The sequence below is a fragment of the Cynocephalus volans genome, chromosome 4, assembly GCF_027409185.1.
Source record: "Cynocephalus volans isolate mCynVol1 chromosome 4, mCynVol1.pri, whole genome shotgun sequence".
Classification (NCBI taxonomy): domain Eukaryota; kingdom Metazoa; phylum Chordata; class Mammalia; order Dermoptera; family Cynocephalidae; genus Cynocephalus; species Cynocephalus volans.
Window position 1 is genome coordinate 64513773 of NC_084463.1, and position 13960 is coordinate 64527732.

The window sequence follows — 13960 nt, forward strand, 5'->3', positions numbered from 1 at the left end:
ATTTCATTGCCGGGATGTTACAATTTATTTATCCATTCACCTACTAAAACACATCTTGATTATTTTCAAGGTTTGGCAATTATGAATAAATTAAGCTGCTATAAACATCCATGTGTAGGTTTCTGTGTGGACATTAAGTTTCAGCTCCTTTGGGTAAATACCAAGGAGCACAATTGCTAGACCAGATGGTAAGAGTATGTTTAGTTTTGTAAGGGGGGAAAAAAAACAACAAAAAAAACCTGCCAAACTGTCTTCCAAAGTGGCTGTACTATTTTTTGCATTCCCGCCAACAGTGAGTGAGAGTTCCTGTTGTTCAGCATTGGCAGTGTTTGGTGTTGTCCGTGTTCTGGATTTTGGCCATTCTAATAAGTGTACTAGTATCTCATTGTTCTGATTTGCATTTCCCTATGACATATTGTGTGGAGCATCTTTTTATTTATTTGATTGTGTGTAGGCTGGGAATGAGCATCTTTTCATATGTTCATTTGCCATCTGTATAACCATCCTCTTTGGAGAGGTGTCTGTTAAAGTCTTTGGCCCATTTGATTGAGTTGTTTGTTATTGAGTTTTAAGAGTTCTTTGTATATTTTGGAGAACAGTCCTTTATCAGATGTCTTTTGCAATTATTTTCTCCCATTCTGTGGTTTGTCTTCTCATTCTCTTGATGGTATCTTTCACAGATCAGAAATTTTTACTTTTGGTGAAGTCCAGCTTATGTTCTCCTTTTGTGGATTGTGACTTTGTCATATCTAAAACCAGTTGACTTCTAGTTTTTGATTGTTTCCCTTTTTTCCCTGTCAGTATAAACACAGATACACACAGGTGCACATGTGTATGCGTATGTGTTGTATATGCTGCACCCTGATAAATAGTACCAAACTATGTTCTGTTTTGCTACTGGCTTCTTAACAATGTATCATAGAGATTGCTCCACAGCAGTATATGGATAGATTTCTCATTCCTTTTTTATAGTTGCACGATATTTAATTGTGTGGATATACAATAGTTTATTCTGTGAGTTCCCAACTGATGGACATTTGGGTTGGATTTTCATCTTGTTTTTGTTTTTTATTGGAGTATTTTTGGAATAGAATCCTAAAAGTAGGTTTACTTAAAGAGCAAGTGCATGTGTATTTCTCTCCAACATTTTAATATGAAATTTCAAAAATGCAATAAATACAAAGACTTTAACAGTAAACACCTTATACCTACACCTGGATGCTACCTAATTTACTAGCCATTTATCCATCCCTCTAACTGTATATTAACTCCTCTCATTTTTTGATGCATTTCAAAGTAAATTGCAGATATCTGTCTACATCCCCCTAAGTACTTCAGCACACCTATCACTAATGAGAGTTCAGTATTTGTATAGATTTTCTTTTTCTGATGTAAAATTTACATATAATGAAAAATGCAAATTCAAAGTGTACATTTGCTGAGTTTTAATGAATGTATATATCTCTGTAACCCAAACCTCTGATAAGATATAGAACATTGCCATTAGCCCAGCAAGTTCTCTTGTGCCTCTTTTTAGTTCACCCTTGGCCCTACACTTTCAGAGGTGACCACTATTTGCATATATGTCTGTGTGTGTGTGTGTGTGTGTGTGTGTGTGTGTGTGTGTGTGTGTGTGTGTTTGACATATAATCTATAAGGGATTTTGAATGTATTTTAAAGTCATGTGTTGGATTTACTTTTTTAAGGAACAATAGAGAAAAGATCTCTTTTTGACGTATGTGTGTGGGAAATTTGTTTGAGAGATGTGCCACCATAAAAATTTGTTTCCTTTTTTGGTCTGGATTTCGAAGTCACTACCATGGCATACTTTTAATGTTTTTTCCTCCCCTTAATTCCACAAGCACCCCTGCCACTTTGGAACAGAATTACATAGTTTGTGAGCTGCAGCAAAAAATAAGTGTGCTATATTCCTTCTTGAGAAGCCATCTGAAAAAGAAGAGTATTGTATTTTTCTCCAGTTGCAAAGAGGTACTGACTGTTTATTTTCTTTATGAACTTATTGATGTTGAATCATCCCTTTTGAGATATCACATTTCGGTTACACAAATAATTGTATCATATGAGAAACACAGTGCTAGGTGTGGCAATGGATCTGTAGATAATAAGAATCCCGTGTCTTTTTGTAAAGGAATCTGTGGATGGGACTTTAATCTGGATGAGGGCAGAAACTGTCTTTTCTCCAGTATTGTGGTAGGTGCTAACAATACTGGAAACGTAGTAGCTCTCACATATTGGTAGAATGAACAATTGGCAGCTAGGCTAAGCAGAGGTCTTTATAATCTGACACCTCCCATCCCCTCCATGGATATGGAACTGAGTATTGCGTTTATTTCCGTGCTTCATATCTTTGTTCGTGCTGATCTCTGTTTGGGATGTCCTCTCTGTATCCCTTCACCCTAATTCTGGGGAAATATTTAGTGTTCTTTAAGGCTAAGTTTAGATGTTCCACATGAAAGTCCTTTTCTGACACTTCCATTTTTTAGAATCAGTTGCTCTCTCCCCTGTCCTTCTGTAGTGTTTTGTTTATACCTTTATTTAGTTCATAAACACTTCTTGAACACTATACCAGTGCTAGGAATAAGGGATTCAGAGATGTATGAGGTGTCCATTGACAGGTGACTGGATAAAGACAAGGTGGTATATATACACAATGGATTACTACTCAGCTGTAAAAAGTGAAATCCTATCATCTGTGGCAACATGGATGAGCCTAGAAGACATGAAGTTAAGTGAGATAAGTCAGGCACAGAAAAATAAATACCCCATGTTCTCACTCATGTGTGGGAGCTGGAGAAAAAAATTGAGCTTATAGAAGTAGAGAGTAGAGTTGTGGTTACTAGAGGCTGGGAAGAAAGGGAGGTAGGAAGAGTTAACAGAATCAAAATCACAGCTAGAGAGGAGAAATAAGTTCTAGTGGACTATGGTAGTGGTAGGCATTTATAATTAACAACTTATTGTATATTCTCAAATGGCTAGAAGACAGGAGCTCAAATGTTCTTCTCATCATGAAAATGATAAATTGTTGTGTTGGCGAATATACTAATTACCCTGATAGGATTTCACACATTGTATACATATATTGAAATATAACTCATGTATAATCAATACATGTCAATTAAAAAATAAGTTTTTATTCATCATGAAAAAAAGTTCATGGAAAAATAGAAATAAAAGATAATACAAATCTTTCCATGAACTTTTTGGAGTACTCATGTGAGAAAACTTTGTCTCCTCCCCTAAGGAGAAAGGAGCATGGTCAATTTTGTGTGCCAGTTTTTCTTGTACCATGTTTCAGACTCCTGATCACATACAGTAGTTGGCATCTGGTAGATCATTTCTGGATTTATAGCTTTTACAACAGCTGAGCTTGATAAATATGCAGGTGAGTTTCCCTCCAGCTTGTGGGGAAGATGAATGGTGGTTTGTTTCTCTTGTTGGGTGAAAACACTTGAACTCTATCATTTTACTATGTAAAGAATAACTTCATATTTTTTTAAGACCTATTTTAGATTTTCAGGACTTTATGTCTTCTAAAAAAGGATGGTTTTGGTATCTAGATGTTAGGAAATAAATCTGAGAGTCCTGTTAAAGTTTCTGCTTTGTAATACTCTGCTTTTCTTCTTGTCACAGTAGACAAAGTGTCCTTGCTTGTATCTGTGACTAACTCTTCTTGTGTGTTAGACTGTCTTCTCGTGTGCTCAAGTCCTTTGCTACTGCAAATACCCCTTTCTCTCCTGCATTTTCTTTTCTCCCTATCATTCTTTAATATTGCCCATATTAAAAATAAAAATCAAATCCTGTGTCCCTTTCTAGTCACTACCTCTTTTCTCTGCTCTTCTTCATAGCAAATTCTCCTAAAGGCTTATCTCTAATAGCTGAGTCACTTTATCATCTCCTTTTCTCTCCTTAGCCCACCTTTGAGTCAGCCTTTATTAAGGGATGCAGCTTTCCAGAGGTGGTGCTCAGTTATCAGTCTTTATCTTACTTGACCTCTTAGAAGCATTTGGTACTGCTGACCATTTTCTCCCTCTTGAAGCAGTCTTTAGACTGCTGTGACTCCTCAGTCATTAACCTGTCCTCCCCTCATGTTTTCTGGCTACTCTAATTTTAACCTCCTCTCCTTGACCTCTGCAGTTTGGAGTGCCTCAGATCACTCTACTCCACTCTTTTCCCATCTATGCTTTCTTTCTAAGTAACATCATTAGTTTCATGGCTTTAAATTCCATCTATGTGCTAACAACTGCCAAATCCACATCTCAAGCCCTAACTTCTTTCCTGAGCTCCAGACTTGTGTATCCCCTTGACTACTGGGTATGTTGCATACCTACAATGCATCTCAAATTTAACATAGGAAAAGCAATTTAAGAGTTCCTGTCCCTATGTCTTCCTCCCCCAACTCTTCCCCATCTTGATAAATGACTGAATCCTTAATTCCTGTCTGTCTTCATCCCATATTAAATCTATCGGTAACTCATAAGCTCTGTCACTTCTCACCCCTCCCATGCTACAGTGCAGTCTGAACCATGCTTAACTTTGTCTTAGCCTTCTAATTTGTCTCCCCATTCTCTCTCTTTCCTGTAGTTTTCCCACGTAATAGCCAGAATGGATCTTTAGAAAGTAGAAACTGGAATATGTCATTGCCTTGCTTAAGACCCTCCAATGACTTTCTATAAATTAGAATTAAACTCCATACTTAGAACTTACATGGCTTTATCCCACATATATTTTCCCCCTCAGTTAGTTTGTCAATTCAAGGCCAGTCCTGATTCAAGAGATACACAAAGTTTTTATGAACTCAGTTTACACTTCCTGAGTTTCTGTATGTACTTCTTCTGAGATTGATTTGCCTGAGTGCATCTGTGGTCTGGAAATTCTACTTTTCCATCTCCCCTTTCATGGTGGCCCTTTTAATATCTTTACAAAAGACAGGTGTAAGTTCATCTATCCCCAGTCTTACTGGTACATTGTCCCAGAATCAGAACCTTTCACTAGAGTATTGCTATTGAGAAAATGAATGTGTCTGCTGACTCTGTAACACGGGATTTTGCAATTGAGGTGGTGCCCCATTCTTTACCTTCAACAGAATTGAAGAGAGACTTTAATGGAGTTATTAACTGATAGATGATTACAAATAATTTTTGCTGATCTGTCATTATGATTTTTGGCATTTTTTGAAGGAGTTCAGAGTTAAGGTTTCTTCTAGTCCTTTTTCTGTATTTATGTGAACAGATTTTCTTAACTCCTATGTTAGAGAAAATAGGAATAAAATGCTGAACTCTGCCTCAGTCTATCAATCCAGTTTCCGTTTATGAGTATATAAACTAGAGACATAAAACTAAAACAGTAAGCTCCTTCTAGTTCCGTACATTCAGATGTATTTACAATAAAATTTTGTCTTATAGTTATTTATCAAATCCTAACATATTTCTTGTTTTGGTCAGTTTTATACTACTATTATGATAATTTCTCAGTCTGAGAAGAAAGTTAATAAAGCCATATAAACAGAAAATTAAAATAATGTGTATCAATTTTAACTTTTTTGTTGTGGAAACTTATGGATTATGATAACACGATTAATAAGATTTTCAAGCTTAAAACTTAAGATATGGTTCTGTGGGATCAGGAAATAGAAATGAGAGTTAAAGGAGGAAAGGAAGTAAAAGTTCTTTCTGTTAAAGGAGTTTCTTCACATTTTTTGCATGATTGATGGGTATTAAATTGCTTTGCTATTTAGAATCTGTTGGATACGTTTATAAGAGATAAGTGTTTATTTTTAAAACATCAGTATTTATCAGTAATTACATTTTTTGCAACTATTCAATTTTGGAAAAATTTCAGATAACTTAAATGCAAGAAGAGCATTTTTTCCCCCAAAAAATTATTTGAGGAAAAATTTGATCAAAAATGTTTGAAGATCACAACTCAAGACTACATTTCCCTTTCCTCTGCTCAATATTTAAAAAAATATTTTTTTAATTGGTGAAATGTGTGCTCCTTAGTACATTTTTGCTGTTTATTTTGTAAGATTGCTGCCATCTGGCAGTACCAAACTCATTCTTCTGTTAATGCCCAGGTGCAGTATCTATACTGAGTGTTCTGCCGGCTATGTCCTGGTATTTCTATCCTTGCCCTCCATGGTCGACAGCAGCAGATGAGAAGAATGGAAGTCTATAATGAATTTGTCCGTAAGAGAGCTGCAGTGCTCTTTGCTACTGATATTGCAGCTAGGGGGCTGGGTAAGAAAACTTCCTACAGTGAAATTTCTGTGATCATGGGAAACATGATTTGCTTGTAAGGTGTATTTTGGGAAATATAATAGATTCACATAAGTGGGCTTTCTTTTCTTTCCTCTTATTTTGTAAGAGGAAAAATAAGTAAATTGATGAGAGTGGATTACCGTTAAGAATTTGTTGGTGAAAATTTCCATAATATTTGCATCTTTTGTGCTCTTACTGTTTTTTTATTGATAATTTTACCATAGAATCCTGAGGAACATATAAAACCAAAGGAAAATTAAACATTTAAAGACATGAAAAAAAACCTGTTTCTTTGAAAATTGGAAACTTCTTGATAGATATTGTCACTCATTTCACAAGAAAAATCAATGAAGTCCATCTTTTTACCAAGCATTCTAATTTTTATTTTAAAATCACTACACGTAATGTATTTAAATTTATTTTCAAAAAGCCGCTGTGTTAGTTTACAACTTGTGGCTTTGTGGCGGTGGCATGGGGTGGAAGTAATTAGAGAGGAAAACTAATTAAGAGGTAGGAAGGAGCAAAGGATGAGAATATATAGGTGGTAATTTGAATTCTTCAATCACTTAATTTTATTATATTTGTTAATTATGGCAAATTAAACATAAGCAAAATAAGTTTAATGTCCTCTTATATACACATTATCCAGCTCTAACAATGATCTTTGTCATGATCCCCCTTTTCCTCCTGTCTGTCTTGGAGTATTCTAAAGCATATCTCAGGCATATCAGTTCATCCACATGTGACAGGAGATAGCAGCCAAATATGCATATTTTTAAAGCTCTCTGGGCTATTTTCTCAGCCCTATAACAACTCATTTCCCCACCCCCTCATCACTATTTGGCTTTATAGTTTTGAAACATTTTGATTGTGTTTATATGTATTTATATGTCTCTGATTTTTTGAACCTAAAATGCTTTAGGTCAACAAAAGCAAATTTTGAACTGAAGTTTACTCCTTTTAAGGGCCAGATTCCTTTCTTAATTATAAAATAATTCTAAAAAATCACACGTACTATCTACTTACAATGTCATATTTTCCTTGGATTTTCTTAAATCAGATAGCAATCAATGTAGCCCTTTTTGTACCCTTTCTCTGTTGCATTTTACTCCCCTCTCTCCAAACACACTTACTGTCTTATGTTTGGTGTGTAAACTTTTAGTTGAAGGTTCTTTACCTGTAGTCCAAAGAGTCTGTGATAGAATTCAGTGGATCTGAGAACTCTGAAGAGGAGAAAATTACATATTTTCACTAGCCTTTAACTGAAATATAGCATTATGAAGGTAAGCAACAAACTATTATAGTTTCAATAGTACCTATGACTTTGTCACTTACTGAAATCCTTGATGTTTTCATTTTGCATTAGTTTTTACAGATATCTTGGAATATTGTTTACACTCAGTCCTATTTAGATGTTATGGTGGTTATTAGACCCACGATTAGGTCATGTTAGTTAATGTAGTAAACAAGCCCGTACATTAGTATATCAAATTCTATAAAAAAATATTGATGTCTATAGTTTTTATTAGAAATGTTTTCTCTTGTAGTCCTATATGTTTTCATTTGTGCATTTAAAACATTATTTTGAGGAGTTCATAGGCTTCAACTATGGCACAAAATGTCAAGAGCCTGTGTTCTAGTTTATTTTTTAAAAAGTATTTTCTGTGGATATATTCATTAGCAATTTCTAGTATTATCTTGGGTCTTCTAGAAGTTCATATAAACAATATCGTTATACATACTAGTCTGTGACTTGCTTTTGAAGTCTTTCCATGTTGATGTATAAAGATCCAGTGTTTTTATGAAGAGTACCCCATAGTATGAATTTATGCAGTTATCTATTCATTCCTGTAAATAATGAACACTTAAAGTTGTTTTTTATTTTCCATTACAAACACTTGCAGTGAATATCCTGAAGCTCTCTTTTGTAAATGTCCAAGAACTTCTTTAGAATATACCAGTATCTTTTTAAACTTTATTCTTAATTTTAATTTTTAATAATACACGTACATGGGTGTAAAAATGAGTTAAGGGAACATGCAGGCTCTGCTAGAAGTAACTCCTTAACTTTTTTATTTCCTCTTGTGTTTAGTTCCATATTCCTAAGTAATCTTATGTTCTGCCATTTTTAAATCTATCAAGTTTAGAAATTATCCAGAAACTTCCTTTTATTACCTCTCTAACAATCAACTGTCTTCTGCTACCCGCCATCTATTATATATTGTTATATCACGACTTCTGGTTAAATAAACCTTTTTTTATTTACGTTGTTTTGGTTATAAATTAATTGCTTCTGAGGAAAGTGTAGTGTATTAGGGCTACTTTCTTTCTTATGCTTTCTTTTGTGATTTTCTTTGAGTTAATAATTAAGTTGTTACAAAATTTTGCTTAGTTTTCCATGTTCCCAGTTCTAATTTCTCTAATGTTCAAGCAAATGCCACAGTCCTAGTTTACTAACAGTTCAGACACAGTTCTGTTTCTTTTCCCCTTGGGACCTCCCTTTTGCAGCTTCTGCCTCTAGTTCTAATCTGAACTGGTTGCTCCATAAGCCGTATGCACGTTTCTCTTCCTAGGACTCTTCTTTCTAGATCTCTGTCTTCTTTCTTGGCTTACCTTTTTTTTCTCCCTTTTTAATCTTATTTTCTAATAGCTTCCTAAGCGTACATGGGAGGTAAATTTTGAATCTTTGCATATCTGATAATGGCATATCTTTGAATGATAATCAGGTTGGGAATAGAATTTTAGTTTGAAATTTTCTCTCTAAATTTTACAGATATTTTTCATTGTCTTCTAGTAGTCAGTATTCTGTTGAAGGTGTTTGCTTTTCTGATTCTCTGATTCTTTTTTTTGTAACCTGCTTTTCTTTTTCTAGATATACTTAGGATTTTCTGTTCATCCAGTGTCCTGACATTTTATGATAATGTACCTTAGTGCAAGGTCCTACTTAGTTGTTGTACAGGCAATCAGTGTACATTTTCACTCTGGACCCGTACTTTAATAGAATTTTCTATGATTAATGAAATATTCTACGTCCAGTACTGTAGCTAGTTGCCACATGTGGCAATCGAACACTTGAAATGTGGCTAGTGGAATTGAGGAAGGGATGAGTGTTTAATTTTATTGAATTTTAATTAAACTTGAATAGCTACAATATTGAGCAGTATAGAGACTCATCTCTTTCAGTTGTAAGATACTTACTTTTGAATTGCTTCTTGGTGTTTTGGTTAAATAACATTCAATATTTATGTTATTTTGACTATGTAATTATTGTTTGCTGCTGAGGGAATTAGTTCCTTAGATTGTTTCTTATACTTTTTTTGCAATTCTCTTTGAGTTAACAACTGCCTTATAAAATTTCTCCCCTTCCTCACCCTTATTTACTCTTTCTTTTTTTTTTCTTTTGTCTTTTTCGTGACCGGCACTCAGCCAGTGAGTGCACCAGCCATTCCTATATAGGATCCGAACCCGCGGCGGGAGCATCGCTGCGCTCCCAGCGCTGCACTCTCCCGAGTGCGCCACGGGCTCGGCCCCTTATTTACTCTTTCTAGAGGAGTATTTGACCTATTTGATCTTCTAATTTCCCTGTTCTCTCCTATTGCCCATCTCTTTGTCCTTTTCCTGTTCTTTCTGGAGTATTTCTTTGACTTTATATTTCAACTTCCCTAATAAAATTAAAATTTTTAAGTGTGTAGACCTCCTTTTTTACAGCCTCTTGTTGTTTGATGGATGCATGTTTTCTCTCTCTGAAGGCATTAAGTTTTTATGTTTTCTTCTCCACATTGTTTCTGTTTCTGCTCTGTAGCCTTTTCCCTGTCATTCATGTTTGAGGCTTCTCTCAGTTTTCTGCAATTAGATGTCTTTTTATATTTAGCAATGAGGCACCAAAAAAACTATTTGAAGTGATTTGTACATGGATGAGGCTTGTTGACTAATGGCCTTCATTGTGAGGGGATTTAGACAGAGTCGATCATTTTGTGGAAGACACAAAATGTTGAAGTATATTGTCTTCCAGCATTTAATCTCTCTAGGGAAGAAAACCTCAACCTCATGAGAATTGAGCTTGCTGCTGGCTCTCTCGAAGCCTAGCAAGAAAGTGGACATGCAGGCTTTCCCTCAATACCCCTGTTTTCACTCTGCCTCTGCCTTCTACTGCATCTGGTGTCCTGGGGTCTGAAGCCTTCCTCCAGATTAAGGCTCTTGGTCTTGAGACCCAACTATACAGGAGAGGGTAGGGGACTTGAGACTCTAAGTACTGCTTTCAGCCCATCTTCCTGTTTGTAGCATTGTGACATGCCCCTGCCTTCTGAGTCACCTGCTTACTTCAAGTCCTGAGAGAATTGTTCTAAATATCTCTGTTCTGTTTTTCTTGGTTCTTTCTCCACATACTGAAATTCTGCCCTTTTGAATAGATCATATGACTTAGTGACAGTTTTTCAAAAGAAAAAATTTAACATTTACATGTATATTTTTGTGGGGTACAGTTGTGTCGTTTCAATATATGCATATACTGCACAATGATTCACTTAGGGTAGACAGCATAGTTTTGTACCCATTAGTCCACCACTTCCCCCACCACCCCATTTCCCTCCTGGCCTCTGGTAACTGTTGTTCTACTTTCTACTTCTATGAGAGCCAGTTTTTTTTTTTAGATTCCACGTATGAGTGTATGACTTAGTGACAGTTTGATGCTTCTAAGTATCATTATCTTCCAATATCTTTTTGTGTGCTCAGCCCTTTTCCTTGATAGAAATTGATTTGAAATCCTTGCAGCAAAATCAAGGAGTTGAGAGCAGGATTCTCTGGAAATGAATGGAAACTTCTGTAGCCAGAAATATATATGGAATAATTATTGCTAGGAAATGGGGAGGGACCTAGAAAGACATTACTTCGGATAAAGGTGGGAATAGCAGGAAAAGTAAACCTTCATTTAAATTTAGAAACTGGTTTTGTAGTTCACTAGGTCCCCATGAAAAGTGGTTCTTTTAGGTTATTAAATATCAGGGTATTTCATTATTTGTCTGACCCAAAGCAGCTTGTCTCTTCTATGTCAGATATGAAGAAATCTCATTCATACACTGTCATTAATTTAGGTTCACTTTGTCAAAGAAAAATGTTTATCTCTTGGTTCACACAATTAACTTTATTTCTAATAGGATTCACAGATGATCTGTTAGTTTGATGTGATAGTCATAGAAAGTTTGGGCAAGCAATATTGTAAAATATAAATAGTGCAGCAGGACAGACATTTAAACTGATTTTTTTTTTTTTTAAACTTGACATTCTTTCTTTGTAGATTTCCCGGCTGTAAATTGGGTTCTTCAGTTTGATTGTCCAGAGGATGCCAACACGTATATTCACAGAGCCGGTAGAACTGCCAGGTAGGTGTAGCGGCCCATTTCTTTGCTTTTGATGCTAAGTACAAAGCATGCTTCCCAACTGCAGACAAAGAATGGAAGGATTCAGGTACATTTAGTGCTGGTTTGGCATTTTGTGGTGTGAGTTGATAACAGCTTCACAGCTATTGTAAATCATTATGGCAGGTACTCGATTAGTGCTGAGAAGAATCCATGAAAAACTTACTTTAGTTTTATTTTAATCTTCCCTTACTAAACTTGTCAGTAGAACTGCTCACTGAGCATCATCTCATCGAATCCTAATGATCTCTCAGGTATAGGACCTACTATTCAAAGCTCTGTTTTCAGGTGAGGAAAAACTGAGTCTTTGAGCAGTTAAACAACTTGTTCAAAGATCTACAGAGCCAGTGCAAAGCAGTATGACTCCTCTAGTCTAGATCTTGTCCTCTTCTAGCGTATAGGCTCTAGTAAGAGGCAAAGCGGTGTGGAGTCATGAATTTTTTTCCTTTCTTCCTAGTGCAAGAATTAGAGGCATTGCTGGAGGCCACTCCCAAATATTTCTTTTTGTGCCCCTCTCCCCCAAACCCACCACTCCATGAAAGCACCCTTTGCTCAAGAGCTGTGGGAGAAATAGAACATAGCAAAGTTAGTCATTTGAAACTAAATGGCATAGAAAGGTATCTGAATTAATGAAAAAGGATTATACGACATGTCATTGCTATTGAGGTTGCAGTGAAGCCTGGAGATGAATGCTTTTGGTAGAATTATAAATAGTTGACATCTTTCTGGATAGCATTTGGTAATGCTTATCAAAGCCTTAGAGTTCTTCTTTTTGCCTTTGTAATTCCGCATCCAGAAATGGATCTTAAGAAAATAGAGATGAATAAAGTTTCAATAGAGATGTTTGTCTTACTAATACTTGTAATGTTTAAAAATTGATGGCAACCTAAATATTAATCACAATAAGGTTATGATTAGTTACAATTAGCCACAGATGGACTGTTTCTTTGGTTTTACATTTTCTCTCTCAAACCTGGATTATTGAGTATTTATGATATGGATTTCAATGTTGATCTCACTGGATCAACAGTTGCTTGTGATTTCAAGCCACAGGCTTTTGTTTAAGGGTTTCCCAGGGATGGCAAGATCTTTAGGCCCAAGCAAAGACTGTACTTTTCTGGCAAGCTTCTTTTTTCACCTGCCCTGTGCCTGTTTCATCAAGAGGCTCCAGGTGTGAAAGTTTCCTCTATCCCTTGCTCATCCAGGAAGTCCCTTTGGAGTTTAGTCTAAGATTTCTTTGGATCTGTAGTTTTCAGGTGGCTTTGGAAAAAAATATAATTTTTGTTTGTATATGGTAACTTCTTGTTTGTTTCAGCTGGTGAAGGTTTTCCTGTCCTTCTATGGCTTAACAAGAAGTAGAGCTCTTCTTTCCTATATGTTTTTTAATTTTCATAAGCGATGTTTGAATGTTTGAGTGTTTAAATGTTTTTTGATTGATTCACATTTACCCTGAGGTCATCTTCAAATATGGGTTATAATCAAAATGTACTCACTTAAATGTGTTTCTTTGACCAGCATAAAAGAAGGGAGAGAATAGTATAATAATAAAAGACTATTTAAAAATAGGGTTTATATCCTATAGGGTTCAAAAATATGTCTCTTAATTGCCATTTTTTAAATGTTTTATTTTTATTTTTAATTTTTGGGTGGGTATGGTGCATGGATCAAACCCTGGCCTTGGTGTTATCAGCACCACACTCTAACCAACTGAGCTAACTGGCCAGCCTCTCTTAATTGCAATGAGTGGTATAGTATTTTGAACAACAAGCAATAGAGTTAGAACTGGGTTCTGTGTATGATGTCATTGTGTATTCAGGCAAACTTGTCTTCAGGATTTTATTTCTTCTGGTATCTAAGTCAGGTGGGACATGGGTACAAAAGCAGTGTGTTCTCTTTTCCATTTTATAAGAAAGTGCATGGTGCCTGAGTGGTTCTTAATCTGTTGGGTACATGTTTGAATTATTATTCATAGTGAGACATTCTGAGAAGTCATTATTTCTCCAGTGTTTAGTTCTCAGTAAATGTGTGGTATGTATACATGTGTACCTGTACTTATGTACACATCTGCATCCTATGGTCCTCTGGATAGGTAAGGTTGGATATGGTGTCTCACAGCATATTGGATGTCGGGCTTACATGCTCTTAGATGTACCAATGATATGGACCTGGATAGGGCAGACCAGACTGACTCCTTCCTAGAATACATTTAGCAGTATTTCAAAATGACTCTCCCTATATGAAGATTATTGGACATCTCAGTATACCAAG

At 35.7% G+C, this 13960-nt stretch overlaps 1 pseudogene; it reads left to right on the forward strand.

Moving 5' to 3' along the window:
- Window positions 1–6159: 6159 nt before the first annotated feature.
- LOC134375254 (rho GTPase-activating protein 20-like) overlaps window positions 6160–13960 on the forward strand; it is a 138991-nt pseudogene continuing 131190 nt past the window's right edge.